The sequence below is a fragment of the Bos mutus genome, chromosome 24, assembly GCF_027580195.1.
Source record: "Bos mutus isolate GX-2022 chromosome 24, NWIPB_WYAK_1.1, whole genome shotgun sequence".
Classification (NCBI taxonomy): Eukaryota; Metazoa; Chordata; class Mammalia; order Artiodactyla; family Bovidae; genus Bos; species Bos mutus.
In genome coordinates this window covers 34116505-34135252 of record NC_091640.1, presented here as the reverse complement: position 1 = coordinate 34135252, position 18748 = coordinate 34116505, and the positions used below count along the sequence as shown (strand labels likewise).

The 18748-nt window shown below is 47.1% G+C and overlaps 1 long non-coding RNA gene across 3 annotated transcripts; it reads left to right on the top strand.

Moving 5' to 3' along the window:
- Positions 1-1996: 1996 nt before the first annotated feature.
- On the top strand, positions 1997-12509 carry LOC138985435 (uncharacterized). 3 transcript variants are annotated; one of them, XR_011462492.1, is made up of 5 exons: positions 2003-2100; positions 3813-3960; positions 7512-7647; positions 8006-8123; positions 12301-12509. It is a non-coding gene; the product is annotated as an uncharacterized lncRNA (long non-coding RNA). The 3 variants fall into 3 exon arrangements; XR_011462494.1 differs by having other exon boundaries at positions 2082-2100; positions 3813-3863; XR_011462493.1 differs by lacking the exon at positions 3813-3960 and having other exon boundaries at positions 1997-2100.
- Positions 12510-18748: the final 6239 nt, after the last annotated feature.

Here is an 18748-nt window from a genome sequence, read left to right as displayed (position 1 = left end):
TCTCTAACTAGTAAAGCTTTCTGCTTTTTAAAAGCAACCAAGAAGAGGGTGGCTGAGGGGGAACACAGAGGGAAGAGAGGGCCGTGGGGTCTTTAGCCCTGAGATCCTCCTCTGGGTTGTGTAAAACCCTAACCCAGAAAATAGGCCATCAAAGGCTCAAACTGAGGCTCAGAATGGAGGAGAGAGAGCAGAAAGGAAAATGTAGGCTGTCTGAAAACAGTTACATACATATATATAAATAAGAGGTCAGCTAATTTGTATATATTTTATTTTGTTGTTGTTCAGTCACTCAGTCATGTCTGACACTTTGCAATCTCATGGACTGCAGCACGCCAGGCTTCCCTGTCCTTCTATCCTATACATTTTCTATATTGGTGATGAAATATATCAATACAACATATCAACACGAATATATCAATACATAAAAACAACCAAACCCATTTTAACCATTTTGTAAGTATCCAGTTCTATGGCAGTAAGTGCATTCACAGTGTTGTACAACCAGCACCAACATCCATCTCCACAACATTGTCATCTTCCCAGACCAAAACTCTGTCCACATTAAACACTAACTACCCTCCTTTCCTCCCTCCCAAGCCCTGGTGACCTCTGTCCTAGGAATCTGAATATTCCAAGTACCTCGTATAAAAGGAATTTACACACACGCACGCATATTGTATGATTCCACTTGTATGAGGTATTTGGAATAGACAACATATAGACTATGTATATACACACACACACATGTATGTAGGTATATATATGACTACACTTACAACAACATGCAGGAAGAAGGTATAAGGCAGGGAAAAATCTGAAGTTTTACATGCATTTTAGACAGAATTGAAAGGCAAGCAAAGTGAGTTCAGATTTTTTTTTAAAAAGGAGTTGGGTATAATTTATGCTCCCAGAGGGCACAATTCATTTCAGTCCCCAGGAGTCTAAATCCCCGTTAAAATGTCTGGGCTGATTGGAGCCCTGAGACAGCCTGGTCTTGGGGACTCCAGCAGGCGGGCAGGTGGGGGTGGGCAGGCGGGGGCGGGCGGGCTGGGTGAGGAGGGCCCCGTGAAGCTGAGCCTGCCTGGAGCCCAGGCTCCTGTGTGGCGTGCCCTGCTCCCAGCACACAGACTGGCCTACTTCCTGTTCGTGTGTTTTCACGGACTTAGTAACCAGTTCATAGCAGCTGCCCCCTCATCTCAGCATCCAGTGTAAACTGTTTTTCTTCTGTACTCTAATCATTGATTCAACTTTATGTCTTTTCAAGAAGTTGGGAGAAGAAAGGAAATATTTTTAGAGTTTGTTGTATTGACTTTCTTGTTCATTACGTAGTTCTCATCATTTGTGTCTGTAGTCAATTTGATATTTTCTTACTCCCATACAACTTTCCCTCCATCCAGGAAGTGTGAACTCTGCATTCATCTTAGCAGCCCCCGGGGCACAGGCAAATTTAGGAATTACCTGAAGAGGCCGTGGTGGCTCAGGGGTAAAGAATCTGCCTGGATTGCAGGAGACCATGTTCGCTCCTTGGGTTGGGAAGATCCCCTGGAGAAGGGAATGGCTACCCACTCCAGTAGAGAGATTCTCTCTTGCCTAGAGAATCCCCATGGACAGAGGAGCCTGGCAGGTTACAGTCCATGGGGTCACCGAGAGTTGGACACTACCGAGTGACTCACAATTCACTTTGGGCAACTCTGGGAGGTGCAGCCAGCCCAGTAGCTGGTTGATAGATTAGCAGGGATTTGTTCCTTTAATCACTTCCATTGTTAGGGAGATGAGATCGAGCCCTCAAAAGTCTGGGGTGAGGAAAGGTACAGTCTCAAGAGGAAGAAAGGAGGGAAGGCAGGGCCATCTAAGTGGGTGGGAGCCCCTCCCCATGGCACAAGGGCACCAGGTCCCCAGGAGGGAAGAGGATGGGGCCCCTGAAAGGGGAAGGGTGGAGCAGCAGCGGCCAGCTGTTTGCATCACCATTTGCTGAGCACTGCCCCTTGTTTTACTTCTTGGAAACAGCTTGTCCCATGCTGTTGGTTGGTCAGGGAAAGTGAACAGATTTGTCTAGAGTTGCTTAAGTGCTCATTGGATCTGTCTACTTCTCCATCCTGGGTAAGTCTTCACACTCTCTGTGGATCCTGCTGGGATTCTGGGAAAGACAGGAGGAGGACCAGGCTGAGCGGGGTTCCTGCTTCTCCTACCGCACCAACTGGAAGAGGGCAGAGCTGACCACCAGCAGAGGTGGGCAGGGTTGATGGAGCCCTGGAAAATTGCACTGAGCTGTGTGAGCGCCTCTTGCTCAGGGTAGAGTAGGACAAGGTAAGAGGAAGGGCGTCCAAGACAGATGCTCAGGAGAGAGCTCACTCCTCTTGCCTTGGCCACCATCGGTGGAGCAGCATCCTCAATGGGAGATTTTTCCTTTCTTCTCTGGTGGTGGCTTTCCTAAATCTGTGCTGTGCTATGTCACCTCAGCCGTGTCCGACTCTGCGACTCTATGGACTGTAGCCTGCCAGGCTCCTCTGTTCAGGCAAGAATACTGGAGTGGGTTGCCATGCCCTCCTCCAGGGGATCTTCCTGACCCAGGGAAGGAGCCCTCATCTCTTGTGTCTCCTGCATTGCCAGGCAGGTTCTTTAACGCCAGTGCTACCTGGGAAGCTGTAAACCTAATGGAGGTTTTATTCCATGATGGATCGCTCAAGAGTCTTTGTGCCCAGGACAGCAAACATATGCCTGGGTTTAGTGGACGGCCGCATTGGGTGGAGTTCCCTGAGCTGCCTCTTACAGTCTATTGCTTAACTCTGACCCTACCCCAGGAGAGAAACACCCCCCCCCCACACACACACACCCGCCCACATTCCCCAGTTGCCAGAGAGGTAGTTTACCGCTCCCTCCCCTTCGCTGACCTCCACCCCCACCCCAACCCCAGCCATCATGATCACCAGACACTGGAGAGAATGAGAAGATGAAAAAGAGGGCAAGACAGCCCAGGACACTGAATGAAACTTGAGCAGCCTGGATATTTAAATATGGATTAGTGTCAACAACCAGAGCATGTGAACTGAGAGAAAGAGAGAGGAAGGAAGAAAGGCAGCCCTGAGGTCAGCAGAGGGGAAAGGTTTGCAAGAGGGAACCCTGGTTACCATCCCATCATTTACTGACTGCTGTGTATCGAGTGAGCGCTGGCTGTATGTTTTATTTATTTGTTTTATTATTTATTCTCTTTTCATCTCAGAAGACTTCTGGAGCCAGACTGCTTGGGTTTAAACTCTGGTTCCATCACTTACTTCCTATGTGACCTTAGGCGACTGTCTTAAATACTTGCTGATTCAATTTCCTTGACTGTAAAATAGAGATAATAGTAATACCTAGCTCACAGGGTTGTCCTGAGAATTGTCTGAGACAGGGCTCGTAAACCTTTTAGAGCAGTGCCTCCCACGCAGTAAATGACATTTGTGTTGCATGTATATCTCCATCCGTGTGGATAAAGAAACTGAAGCTCAGAAAGGTTAAGTAATGTGCCAGAGGCTGCCCGGCCAAGATTTGAGCCTAGGCCTGTTTGGCAGTCTTACTTGTGGTCGCCTCAGTTAGCAGGAAGGAATGTTTTTAGAAGCAGGATTCCTTCCCTGAGATGATGATGGTAATGAGGAGGAGGAGGAAGAAAGCTTATATTGTGCGAGGTGCCTTGAATACATTATTTAATTTAATTCTTATTATGGCCCTTTGGATTATGTATCATTTTCTCCACATACTGGGTTGAAAAGCGTCCCTTTGAGATTCATGTCTACCCAGAACCTCAAAATATGATATTTTATTGGGCTTCCCAGGTGGCGCTAGTGGTAAAGAATCCATCTACCAAAGTACGAGACATAAGATACGTGAGTTCAATCCCTTGGTTGAGAAGATCCCCTGGAGAAGGAAATGGCAACCCACTCCAGTATTCTTGCCTGGAGAATCCATGGACAGAGGAGCCTGGTGAGTTACAGCCTATGGGGTCTCAAAGAGTCAGACACGACTGTGACTGAACTGAACTTAGAGGGCTGTCTTAAGTAGGATATGGACAATCATTTCAGAATAAAGGTTTAGCCCCTGGGGAAAGACTGGCTCTCTCCAGGACACAGAATCAGCGATCATTCCTGGTTCACGCATGTGCTGCTTACTTACTCGGTCTATAACAAACACCCACGACACCACCAGTCAGCCCCAGAATACTGACAGTAATTCCTGGGGACCTGTATCCTCCTCCCTTATCCTCCCCCATCCCTCTTTATAAACAACCACCCTCTTGAATTCTGTCTTTATTGTTTCTTCTAAAAAAATTTTTTTTATTGTGGTAAAAGTCATACAATATAAAACATACTATTTTAACCATACTTAACTATACAGTTCAGTGGCACTAAGTACACTCACATTGTTGCACAATTCTCACCATCATCCATCTGCTAAACTTTTTACTTTCCTAAGCTCTGTCCCCATTAAACACTAAGTCCCATCCCGCTTCCTACCCCACTTCTGCCCCTGGCATCTACCAATGTACTTTCTGACTCGATGAATAAAAATGCACTCCAGTATACAGTTGGTGCAGACAAGTACTGTTTGATTCTACTTATACAAGGTACCTAGAATAGCCAATTTATTATTTCTTTTAAAAAATAAATCCTCCTGTCAGATATGGGGGTCTGGTCATTTCTTCACTGCACATCAGCCACAGAGGCCACCTTCCTGTTCCTCGAACTCGCTGAACACATGTTCACCCCACGACCCTGCTCCTCACCCTTCCTGTGTGCCGTGTGCACTCAGTCACTCAGTCGAGTCCGACTCTGTGCAACTGTGCTGGCTCCTCTGTCCACAGAATTTTCCAGATAAGAATACTGGAGTCGGTTGCCATGACCTTCTCCAGGGGATCTTCCTGACCCAGGGATCAAACCTGCATCTTCTGCATCTCTTGCACTGGCAAGCAGATTCTTTCCCACTGAGCCACGTGGGAAGCCCCACCTTTCCCTATTTTCTCCCCTAATTGGACTTCCTATTTCTGTACATCCAGGCCCACCTGCACCTCTCAGAATTACTGTCTCTGACCCCAGCCATGTAAAATAGCATTCCCTTCAGCCCATCTCCTCACTCTGCTTTATTTTTCCCCTTAGTACTTGTCACTGGCTGCCGTTATGTAGTTCTGCATTTGGTTATATAGTTCTGCATTTAGTTATTATCCTACTATAATATAAACTTCAGAAGACAGTGATTTTTTTTCTGTTCATTTATTTCACCCTAGTGCTGGGCATATAGTAGGTGCTTAATAAATCATCTCAGTTCTTCTCATAAACCAGCATCTCTTCTGTAGCCCCTACATCTTGGGCAATGTGCTAGGACACACAGTTGGGCAGAGTTCTGTTTTCAGGCTTCAGGATTTATAGTTTAATGTGGAACTGAAATATAAGCATTAATTCTGCCATGTGATCAGGGCATGCACAAATTGCTACAAGTTATGGTGGTGCTGGAGGACTTCCTTAGAGAGCATTGGAGCTGGGCCTTCAAGGATGAGTGGACTTAATATTCAGGAGACAGAAGATAGGTGTGGCCTTGTAGGAAGAGGCAATAATACAGGCAAAGGCACAAAAGAGTGGAAGAGCTGGTAGGCATTTCTGCACGACTAGGCAGAGGGATGGGAGAAATTCGTGCTGGAAATGAAGGCAGAAGCCAGATCACAAAAGGCTGGCCGTGTGGCATGATATAGGCTGGACTCTGTCCTGCTTACACCTGGAGATGCATGGAGGGATTTGAAATCAAGGAACCACAGGATCTAGTTGGCATTTTGCATGGTTCACTGCTTGCGTCTGTGTCTAGATTGGATTGGAAGAAGTGGAGGATGAGGCAGGGAGAGGGCTGGGAAGGTGGTCATGGGCAGAAATCCAGGCAAGAAGCAGGAAGCAGGCAGGGGCTTGGATCACGGTGTGGGCTCCGGTGGAGGTGGTGGGTGCTGGGGGCAGGGGGCAGTGCTGCCAGGTTCAGTTGCCCATGCGCTGGCTTTGGGGGTCTCTGTGGTGTAACACTCTGCTTCACTGTACTTTGAACAGAACATTCTGAGTGTTATTTGGTAAGGAGGACTTTACAATTACGACTTCATTTTTATTAGCAAATCCTTGAGGAACGCCATTGTTAGAGCCTGCATCTGAGTGACTGAAAGTCATAGATTGAAATTCAGACTTTTTAAATTTTATTTTATTAATTTATTTTTGAGTGCACTGGGTCTTCATTGCTGCGTGCAGGCTTTTCTCTAGCTGCGGCGTGCAGGAGCTACTTTCCAGATGTGGTGCGAAGGCTTCTCCCTGCGGTGGCATCTCTTGTTGCGGAGCACAGGCTCAGTAGTTGTAGCACATGGGCTTAGTTGCTCCAAGGCATGTGAGATCTTCCCAGATCAGGGATCAAACCCGTGTCTCCTGCATTGGCAGGTGGATTCTTTATCACTGACCCTTCAGCGAAGCCCTGAAATTTAGACTTAATCCATCTGGGAAAGACTGCTGTGTGATCGTGGGCGTTCTCCTTGCCTTCCAGAACTCCACTTCCAGGAGAGGGCAGGGTGATACCCACTAAGGTTTTATGACTCACTGCTGTTCCGACACACAGCATTTTCAGGAGGTGGGGTTTGATGGTGAGTAGGGCTTTCTGTCAGTTTCTTCCTCTTTGAATTAAGGTTTGCAAGAGTCTCGGGGGCTACCTGAACTCCGGTTTATTCATCTTGGCTTGGCAACCAGGGGCTGGTGGACTCAGTAGCACAGATGGCTCACCAAGTAACATTTTTGCAGTCCTCGTAAGTGCCTAGCACTGTGTACCCGCTGACCATATCCTCAGATGGTCCTCTTGCTCATCTTTGTGGTCCCCTGCAGTAGGGCGTCCTGGCTGCAGAGCCTCCTGATGGAGACTAAGGCATAACCTGCAGAGAAACGAGCGTCGGTCTGGAGGTGTCCTAGGGGAATGGAGGCCAGGTTCCAGATGAGGTTTATTCGCAAGACCATCAGGTGACCTAATAGTTCATTTAGCCCTCAGGCACCCTGGCTATTTGTCAGCTCACACTTCTTTTTGGAAAGGACTCTAACAAAGGCATATGCGGCATTTTTATACACACAGGGGCTTTTTGTTCCCAGCTTTCCCGCATGCAAATCATAATTTTAAAGCAGTTAAACAAATCTCCTGGTAACCCTGTATTTTGCAAAGGGAGCAGGGGGACTAGGTGAAATCACAAGAATTTTTTACTGTGGGCAGCAATTCTGGACAGGGTCTTCTGGGCAGGTGGCTAACCCCCGACTTAAACCTCAACACCTCTCCCAGGCAGGGGAGATGCTGGAATTGGCAGGAAGAGGGGATGAAGTTGGAGATGAAGGGAGCGGGTGGCGGGCTTCGGTCAACACTATCGGTTTTTGCTGGAGGGAAGAAAGCGAGAAAATGTGTCCTGCGCTGACTCACACAGAGAACTGACTGTACCATACTTTCCCTCCTGATCATGGATATTCTCCTCCACGAATAAACAGGGAAGGAGACAAAGCGGAAAGAAGACTTCTAAGTAATTCCAGTAAGCTGTGCCTCCAGCCAGAGCCTAGCCCAGAGCCAGCATACTTCAAAGGCAACACGATGGACTGTCAGCTGCAGCGTGTCTCTTGGTCCAAGGTAAAATATGACATGGAGGGATGAAGTGAAAGTGTTGGAAGGAGAGGATGAGAATGTGAAGCCAAGGAAACAAAGGAGGAGTGTTACTCCAGCAGGGAGATGGGCTCAGGGACCAGGGGGACAATTTTGGCCTAAACCTACAAGGTAAAAATGTCATAACAGGCGAGCAGATGTCCTCTGGCCGAGACATCAAAGCTGTTGCACTTGGAAACTTGTCACCATTCATTTTAAAAGGTGGCCATCCTCCAAATGGATGTGCAGTAACCGTTGAGTGTGATGGAGAGAAGTACTTGGGGGGAAATATCAGAATCCAGCAATGATGGTGCTTTTCTTTCCTTTTCTGGGAAATTAATAATAGGTGGGGCAAAGATGGAGGCCAAAAGGATCTAAGGGTCACAGGCAAGGAGAAGTCCTCAGGGCTCCTGAATGGAAGCTGGGAGGCTGCGTTTTGGATGTGGCTGGTGACACTTGGGCAGGTAATGCTTACTCGACACTAGTTCTGTATGTGCAGAGTCTGTGATCAAAGGGTGGAGGACGGGGGCTTTTGGCCAAAAAAGTAGCCCATAAAATGCTTTATTAAGCACAGAGAAATGAGCTCTGGCAAGAACACTCTCTTACGTGTGCAGGAAAATTGATCAAGGTAAGGAAGCCAGTAAACACCGCTAACAGCTAGAACGGTGGCCATTTTTCAACCTAGATGAAAAGAAAGAACTGTCATCCTGGTGACAACCGTAATCAAGTGACTTTTCCAGCAATTAGGGAATCATGACTTTAGGCTGTTTCCTCAGGGAAAGTTGGCTGCGGTTTTGGAAGTTTGGACTTTTGGGGGGTTGCTCTCTGAACAGCAGGGAGGTTGATAGATTTGCAGCACCTGAGTGCTGTTGGCAGCACCATCATTCGGGAACAACTTGGAAACCTGTGGTAAGAGCTGGGCCCCAGGAGGGTTCCAGCCTGGCCTGACCACTCCCTCTGGTCTCCGCATCTGTCCTGGTTTTCCTTACAGCCAAAAGCAACCTTCTGCTGATGCCTCACTGATATTTTTTGGCGTGTCCCTTGCTTGTGGTCAGGTCAGGGGATTTGAGTAGAGTTCAGTTGTACCTGTGCAAATCTTACTGAGATGTTTCTAAATGACATGTGAACTGACACCAGTTCAGGAATGGAGACAAGAAGGGGGCTGAAGGTGTGGTGTGTGTAACTCCAAGAAGGGGTTTCAGGGAGCAAAGCAGGCTAAAGTCACTTTGAGAAACCAAACCAAACCGAAAGGTGCATTAAAAGAAAAGAAGGAGAATCCATCTCTTACATGACAATGCCCTGGTTCGTTGGCTGGGTTTATGAAGCCCTCGGGGTCTCTACCTGCCTGCCTCCACCCTTCTGCTGCTGCGCCATCCTGACTGTAGGAGGCAGCCTCTCAGAGACCTCTGTGATTCCCTTGAGCATGAGTAACTTGCTTCCAACTGTGATAAAGGTGATGAGCTGCGTCACTCTGTCTTGCTGGCAGACTCTTGGTGCCTTCCTAGTTTGCACATTTCAATGAGGCCACTGGTCACATTGGGAAGTCCCATGTGGAGAGAAACTGAAGGTGACAACCAGCCAGAAACTAAGGCTCACAATCAGCAACCCTCAAAAAACAGAAACCTGCCAACAGCTACTTGAGCTTGGAAAAGTGATCTCCTTGCAGCCTTGATTGTGAGAGACCTTGAAGGCAAGGACCCGGCTAAGCCAAGCCCAAGCTGCTGCCCCACAGACACAGGTCATAAATATGTGCTGTTTAAAGCCTCTGCATTTGTGGGTCATTTCTTAGGCAGCAATAGATATTAATGGGCTTCCCCAGTTGTTCAGTGGTAAAGAATCACCTGCAATACAGGAGACCCAGCTTCGATCCTTGGGTTGGGAAGATCCCCTGGAGAAGGGTATGGCAACCCACTCCAATATTCTTGCCTAGAGAATCCTATGGATGCAGGAGCCTGGTGGCCTATGGTCCATGGGGTTGCACAGTCAAACACGTCTGAAGCAACTGAGTGCACCCACACCCACACACACGTATTAATAAGGAGCTCTTGAAATTTTGTAAAAGTGAAGAGGTATAAAGGGAACCTCCAAAAACAAGGGGCTACCTGTATTAGGGGAAGGATGAATGAACAGTTTGATGAAATGAGTGCATGAGTGAACCTGTAGGGATTTCCAAGTGAGAATGGAGGAGGGTCCAGGCAAAGGATCAGGCACAGAGGAGGGGATGAGTTGGGAAAATTCTCTCTGTGGCCCATTGAGTGGCTGGAGGGGGATTATCCACAGGTCCCCCCTTGAGAAAGAGATCGTCTTAGTCAGCTCAGGCTACTGGAATGAACTACCCCAGACTGCGTGGCTCATACAGCAGAGATTTATTCTCTCACAGTTCTGGAGGCTGGGACATCCAAGGTCAAGGTCTGGCAGGATTTGGGTTCTGGTGAGAGCTCTCTCTTCCTGGTCTCCCTATGATGTCCATACACAGTGGAAGAGAGAGAGGTTTGTCTTATAAGGCCACCAATCCTTGGATTAGGGCCCTATCCTTAAGCCTTCCTTTAGCCTTAATTACCTCCTAAAGTCCCCACCTCCAAATACTGTCACATTGGGGATTGGGGCTTCAACATAACACATTTCACGGGACACACTCAATTCATAGCAGGTGTTTTCTTCCTGGCCAGAGACAGTTCAGGTCTCCCTGCTCTCAGGCTATATGCCCAGGTGAAGGGCCAGAGCTCCTCCCTGTCCTGAGTGGGGCTCTGGGTGTATCTTCCTGGATCTGAAGGGACTTAATACCCTGGGATGTTAAAGAATATTTCAAAGCACTGACTTCTAGAGCTGGCCAGACCAGACCTGCAGCAGCCATGATGCTTGCATTAGAAGCAATCGCCCTGTCTTGGCGGTATCTGCTGGCTGATCATGCCCATTCTGCTGCTCGTGTCATTGTACAAGATCACACAGCACCAGGGAGAGGAGGGTGTTCACATCCATTATCTCCCCAGCAGTGTGATCGACAGAATGCCTCTCTCCAGGATGGGCTTGGATGTCAGCCTGGAAAACCTATCTGAAGGCTTGGGGCCCAAAGGACTTGCCCTGGGTTCCTGAGCCTCCCTCTGTGGGATGGACTGAAGTTTCTGAACTGCCTGCAGACTTGCTTCAATCACAGAAAATTCCCCTTCTCCAGGCTCCCTTCCTCCACACACTGGCTTGGTGGTATTAATACATTTGGCATCTGCAAGTGGGGACAGTGCTTTGAGCAAGGGAGGGAGTGAGGCAGTGGCAAAGAGCATGGAACAGACACTTGTCCCCTTGGGGAACTGCAGACCTCCTTGACCCAGCCTGACCTATTTGGGGAAGTAGCCCACCTTGAAAACATAAAACTATGCATAAATTAGATAACTAATGAGAACTTACTGTATAGCACAGGGAATTTGACTTAGTATTCTGTGGTGACCTAAATGGGAAGGAAATCGAAAGAGGGGATATTTGTATACGTATAGCTGATTCATTTTGCTGCACAGCAGAAACTAACACAACATTGCAAAGCAACTGTACCCCAGTAAAAATTTTTAAAATATCATGAACTATTTTTCTATTGGAAAGCAATACAAGTACATTATAAAAAGTTAGAAAATATGGAAAAGGATAAGGAAAAATTGTTGATAATCAAACTATTCAACACCATCACTATTATGATAGCTTGGTATTTTGTTCATACTTTAATCCATGATACTTGTGTTTGAATGAATTCTCAGTGGGAGTGATCATTGCTCATGAGGGGACTAAAGTTGATTCTTGGGGGTGAAATAAATCTTACTCTTTTAATGTATAAAATACAGATACAAATGCAGGACAGAAACAACCATATAGTATGTCTGTGATATAAAATGGTGGGGGAGCCAAGGGGAAAAGCATCTAAAAATAGTATCTAATTAAGGGCCACTTGGGAGAAGGCAATGGCACCCCACTCCAGTACTCTTGCCTGGAAAATCCCATGGATGGAGGAGCCTAGTGGGCTGGGGTCCATGGGGTCACTAAGAGTCGGACACGACTGAGAGACTTCACTTTCACTTTCATGCACTGGAGAAGGAAATGGCAACTCACTCCAGTGTTCTTGCCTGGAGAATCCCAGGGACAGGGGAGCCTGGTGGGCTGCCATCTTGGGGTCTCACAGAGTCGGACATGACTGAAGCGACTTAACTTAGCAAAGGCCACTTAATAAAAAAAAATGTTATGAAACACTGCCTTGGAATAGAGATCCAGAAATGGAATCATTAACTCAAAGGACTTGAACACTTAAGAGGTTTGGTGCATAGTTCCAGTTTGCCATTTACAAAGGTTCTACTGGTACATACTATCTCCAGCAACATAATTGTTTTATCCTAATTATCCTTCACACACACACACAAAACTACCATCTCTGAAGTATCCACAAAAGAAACCTCTATAATACAATTTTCATTTTGAACATTTCATGATTAGTATTAAGAATGCAAGCTTTATAATCAAACAGGTACACGCTATGTGACTTTGGGCAAGTCCCTTCACCTCTCTGAGCCTCAAATTCCTAACCTGCAATAAAATAATTTTAATCTACTATATCAGCTGGGTTTTTTGGTTGTAAATAACACGGATTTATTCTGATCAACTTAGGTATACAAGGACTTTTCTACTGGGATTTGAGTAGCTCAAAGAATCACTGAGAAGGCTGTATCAAATCAGGCTTAGAAAATATGCTGGAAACAAGAAGAGCCATGTGCCCTACTGCTTCTGGAATCCAGATGTTGCTACCAGTGTTGCTGCTGGAACAAATTCTCCCTGTCCCCTTTATTTCTGCCACTTGCTCCTGATAAAGATCTGATGGTTACACCAGCTCACATGTCCATGTCCTGGTTGCTGGGGAATGGAGGAAGCAAGGGTCTGGGCTTTGCAGCCTCTGGTCAGCAGTGTGAGAAAGGGAACACAGAGCTCAGAGAGGGAGAACTTGACCACACCTGAGAAGGGGGATCAGATGCTGGGCAGCCAAGAACACAAACACCAGAAAGTGTCAAGATATCTTCTGCAACACTTTAGAGGGTCTTTGGGAGGATTACATGAGCTGATGCATTTGGGAAGAACTCAGTAGATGGGGGCTGTTTCTACCATGTAACTATTCATCATAATCAACCCCTGCCAAGCCACTCTGGGCTTCCCTGGTGGCCCAATTGTAAGGAATCTGCCTGCCAACGCAGGAGATGCAGGTTTGATCCCTGGGTTGGGGAGATCCCCTGGAGTAGGAAACAGCAACCCACTCCAGTATTCTTGCTTGGAAAATCCCATGGACAGAGGAGCCTGGCAGGCTATAGTCCATGGGGTTGTGAAGTGTCAGATATGACTGAATGACTAAACAACAAATCCACTCTCCATCAGTCCGATTTCCCACTCGACATATCCAGTCCTGGCCATCCTGCAAAGTCCAGGTCAAGTCCACACTCATCAATAACCCTCTCCAGACTCAGTTTCTCATCATCCAACCTTCCCACAGCCCTCTTATTCCATTTAGTGCTTAATTACCCACAGTATCATCTTTCTCTGGCATTTCCCCCTGTGTGTGTTACTTTCCCACATGACAAAAGGGCAGACCTCTCAAAGGAGGTGCTGAGGGCAGCTTCAACCTCCCCACGCGGGGGCTCAAGAGCCTGTCTTCTCTGTGACCTTGAGGTTGCCGTCTTTCCTTCGGAACAGGGTCGTCCTTGGGAGTGAGCTCTGTGTGCATTTATCCTTCATTTGTTCAAGTGTTCATTCTACTAACGTGTGTTTATTGATGGCACAGGTGCAACATTTGTAAAGAAAGAGTGCATTCTCAGAGAGTCTTCAGGCCCCTGGCAGAGGGTGTGTTCTGAGATCGGGGGTCCAATCGCACTAATGTCACAATGTGAGAGGACCTGAATTTCTTTCTGGAAGGTTTGGAGGCGAATCCATTTCCTTGTCTTTTCTGGCTCCGAAAAGCTGCCTGCATCCCTTGGCCTGTGGCTCTTCCTCAGTCTTTAAAACTTGATGTGGTGACAGCACACCTCCCTCTTGCTGACGGCAGCACAGTAGGTTCTTTCTCTCTTTTTTTAAGGTTTCATGTGATTACGTTGGGTCCAACCAGGTAATTCAGACACTCTCCCATCTCAGGTTCCTTAACGCATCTTCAGAGTCTCTTGCGGGACGAGGATGTGAGAATCCTTGAAGGCCTTTTATTTGACAAACAGAGGTCCGTATACAACTAACTAAGACTCCAAACTTGTGCCTCCTCAACAGAGCTCAACTACTGCTCCTGACAGAAGCTTCCGAACCACACACACACACACACACCCCTATTTAAAGAATAATGCCCTAGGTACAAGTTCCATATAGGATGCCAGGAGTGCCACAAGGCCACACCTAAGTGCCCAATGGTTGGTGCAGACAATCAGAAACTGAGAGGAGGAAGAGGAGCTGTGGGTGGGGGTGGGGGGTGGAGGGAGGCAGGTTGGGAAGAGGCTGGAAGACACAAGTGATGGAAGCGATGGTGAAATCTGGCTCATTCCAGGGAGCCACATATATCACAGCTCTTTAGCACAGGCCCAAAGCACCCAGGGGTGACTTTCAGTTTGATCTGTAGCCTCCCAGGCTTGGGAGCTGTGTTGCAGATGTGGTCCAGAGTCACACATGCTGGTGGACCATGTGAGCCCATTCAGAAAACCCCACATGGCTGCCAGATTGTCTGAGAGTCCCAGCTCCCACTGTAATGTTTGAGTTGATACCTGTGACAATGGTCTCTAGCTCCTTTGATATTAGATGCATACCAGCCCCTTCCCAAGGGTCCCTTCCAGCTCCTTCAAGCTATCTCTGTTTCCTTCCCGAGGCTGGGGGCCTCCACACCTGCCCAGGCAATGAGCAAGACGCGCATCTCCTCGCCCAGATGGGGGGAGTTGGCTTCTGTCTTTCAGTTGGAGGTGAGTTGCCATTTTATGATTTGCACAGGAAAGTCCAAGCACGCGGGGAGAAAACAGATCCACTGAAAACCTTTCCTGGGTCTCCTTTGCTGCCCTGCAAATATTGTAAAGTAATTATCCTCCAATTAAAAATACTACATAATTTTTTTTTAAAGCAGATTTGAGATCAAGGGAAAAAAAACTTACCTGGGGCATCTGCCCTTTCAGCCAATGGATGAGTCAAGAGGAAAGAAGGGAGGTGGTGAGGTCTCAGCCACTGCATTAAACACCAGTGACTTTGAGGTGCCCCTGGAGCCTATTGCTCAAGAAGGACAGTAGAGAAACCATACTTCTTGGGAGGACTGATGATCCTTGGGAGGACCTTGACCAATAGGCCAAGAGGTAGGATGAGAAAGGAAGAGATGAGAGAGTCATTATCTTCTGCAAACAAGGAATACCATCAGCAAGGCCTTGTTGGCACTCAGGGGACAAGAGAAGGCTCGGAGTGGAGGGCTGGGGTCCAGACACAGGAGACCAGGGAGGAGGCCCAGTAAGACAGACAGAAAAAGTGATCAGCAGATCACCTTCCAAACACAAGAGGACAGAAGAGAAACAGCGTACAAAAGACTAAAGTCAAGGTAAAGAGGCTGTAACGCGAGCTGAGTGGCGGTGGCGACTTGGGTCTCTGCCCATCAGATAAGACTGCGACTCCTCCGAGTCCTCCAAGCAAAGCAGAAGGGTCAGTACCCACTGCAAAGCTGTGGTGTGCTTTTATGGCTTTAATTAAATCAAATGAACTATAATAACCAGGGCTTCTGTTTGCCTCACTCTCCAATTCCAAAGGGGCTATTTTAGCTCTAGGCACGATGCTTCTGAGCTGAAAATCAGAGCTGCACGCATTTTTTCTCATTTTTTCTTGTACTAGAAGGGCAGACTGATTTCTTAAGAGCTGAATTAAGTAACGTGAATGGAAATGAGTTACACATGGCAGCCCCGAGTCTCTAATCCTGTCACTTCTCTGCATCTGGGAGCCCCATGGCATTGGCCAGTGCTCTGGGTAAAGTGCAGCATTTGAATGCTAGAGACCCTGTTCTCTCCTTTTACTAGCTGTGAGATGTTGAGCAAAACCCTACAGAGCAGCCCTGAATCCATACAATGGGCATGATGGCAAGTGCTTCTCAGGGGTGTTTGGGGATTAAATATTGCACATACAGCATCAGCTATGCCTCGTATTTAGCAAGTGCTTAATAGGTGTTGCAGCCTTCCCTGGTGGCTCAGTATTAAAGAATCTGCCAGCTAATGTAGGAGACACAGGTTGATCCCTGGGTGGGGAAGATCCTCTGGAGAAGGAAGTGGAACCCACTCCAGTATTCTCACCTGGAAATCCCATGGACAGAGGAACCGGGTGGGATACAGTCCATGGGGTCACAAAGAGTTGGACACAACTGAGCGACTAGGCAGCAACAAATAGGTGCTGCCAGTGACAGACATTTTTGAAAAGTCCACAGAATCCTTCTTGTTCTCAGAGAGGCTGGGGAGGTAAAGCCCCTGTCTCCCCTTCCACTCTTGGGGATGCTGTTACTCCAAAGTTACAGCTCATTTGCTCAGGGACTAAAATTGAAGGTGTGAGAAGGGCGCTGCCGTTCCTCCAGCTCATCTCTGTCGCTCCTTGGCTGAGTTGACATGGTTGCCCCTCAATGATGAGACCCCTTCCCTGGACCTCTGCTGTCCATCCCTCTCCCCCATGGTCTACTCCGGGGTCTTTATCCGGGGTCTTACCTGCAGCTTTCTTTCTAGCTTCCCTTTGAATTTGATATTTAAATATAATTCAAAATGATCATCTCAATAAGTCTAGTTAACATCCATCAGTAACCATAGTTACAGAATTTTTCTTTCCTTGTGAAAAGGACTTTTAAGATCTACTCTCTTGGTGGTGGTGATTTAGTCACTAAGTTGTGTCCCCAAGGACTGTAGCCCACCAGGCTCTTCTGTTGAAGGGATTCCCCAGACAAGAACTGGAGTAGGTTGCCATTTCCTTTTCCAGGGATTGAACCCAGCTGTCCTGCATTGCAGGCAGATTCTTTACCCACTAAGCCACCAGAGAAGTCCAACTTTCAAACATGCACTACAGTGTTATTAGCATCATCAGGCCATACATCACAGCCCCAGGATGTATTTAATTTTGTAACTGGAAGTTTATACCTTTTGACTCTCTTCACTTTCTCATTGCATGCCCACCAGCAAAATCAATGGAAGGTACATCCTCAATTCTCCACATCTGAAACATAAAACTCCGAATGCTGCCAGTTATTTCATATCTCATCACTTGCATGAGGCGATTATAACCTGCATTTGCCCACTTAGAGTGCCAAGTGGGTTGCTGCAGAATTATTTAACGCGTTTGCTTACAGGATGCTATTCAGGACTCCCAGACCTGGTCTTCGGGGGACTTATACATAATTCAAGGAATGCACAGAACCATCCCCCCGAAAAATGGAAAAATTCTGAATCAAAAACACAGTCGGACCCCTAGGTTTCAGAAAAGAACTGCACACCCATAGTAACAATGGCCGACCTTCTCAGAGCTCTTATAGTGTGTTATCTCCACACAGTCCCTTGGGTAGGTTCTTTTTGCCTCCCTGTTTGGCAGCAGCGGAGAAAGACAAAGAAACCAAGCAAAGGTTGCACACTTGACCAGCGCAGAGTTAGGACTGGAGTGGGCAGCCTGGTGGCAGGGCTTCTGCTTTTCACCACCTGTCTTTATTGCCCATGTTTTCTGTTTCACCCTCACTAAGATATGAATTGGGCTTCCCTGGTGGCTCATATGGTAAAGAATCTGCCTGCAATGCGAGAGACCCGAGTTCGATCCCTGGGTTGGAAAGACCCAGGCTACCCACTCCAGTATTCTGGCCCGGAGAATTCCATGGACTGTATAGTCCATGGGGTCGCAACAGGTTGGACTTGACTGAGCAACTTTCATTTCCCTTCAAGATATGAATTACCTCTTTAAACTAGAGAAACATGGGACTTTGGGGGTAGTTTAGAACACAGACTTAGGAGACAGAATGCCTAGGTTCAAATCCCAGCTTTGTCATTTAGCAGCTGTGTGACTTTGGGCAAGTTACTTGACTTCTCTGTGCTTCTGTTTTATCGTTTGTGAAATAATAATAGTAGCTGTTTTTTTGGATTGCTATGAAAATGAGTAAGTGAAGTGCTCACGTGACCCATATTAGTGTTAACTATTATATCCTCTCTTCTACGTGCAGCTAACCAAGCACTAAAAAATCTCATTATGTGTTCATTGAATTAGTGTAAGCTCTGGGATCTAACGCCTGAACATCTGAGGTGGGGCCAATATAATAAAAATAATAGAAATAGGACTTCCCTGGTGGTCCCATGGTAAAGAATCTGCCTGCTAATACAGGGGACGTGGGTTTGATCACTGGCCCGGGAAAAGTCCATATGCCTTGGGGCAATTAAACTTGTGCAGCACAACTACTGAGCCGACACGCCCTAGAGCCCGGGCTCCAACACGAGAGAAGCCACCGCCAAGAGAAGCCCAAGCACCTAGAGAGCTGCCTCGCCTGTACGACAACAAACACCCAGCACAGCCAAAAATAAACAAACTAAAAAAAGAAAGAAAGAAAGTGCATAATAAATGTAATGTGCGTGAATCATCCTGAAACCATCCCCATGCCAACCCCACTCCATGGAAAAATAGTCTTCCACAAAACCAGTCCCTGGTGCCAAAAACGTTGGGTACCACTCCTCTAGGGGCAGGTCATGACCCCTTTTATAACAGGGGTTAGTGACATCTTTGTCCCAGAGTGCTTCCCATGGGCTCAGAGGCTGGCTGCATTCTTAAACCAAGGGCTTCCAACTTCATAGCACAATAGCATGGTGAGACAGGAAATGACACTTGTTGGCCATCTGATGGCATTCTCAATTCCAAAGTAAATTTATTTTACCTTATCACATTCTTACCAGACTGTTTGTGCATTTCACTTCTAGAGGCCTATCTTTGGGAAGGTGAAAGAGTTAAATTTTTACAGTTAATGCTTTACAAGCCCAGTTTGGAGAAAAGGTAAAATAGCATGCAGATGCCCCATTTTGCAAAAGAACAATAGGAGGCCTCCACTGGCAATGTTTTCCCAGGCACT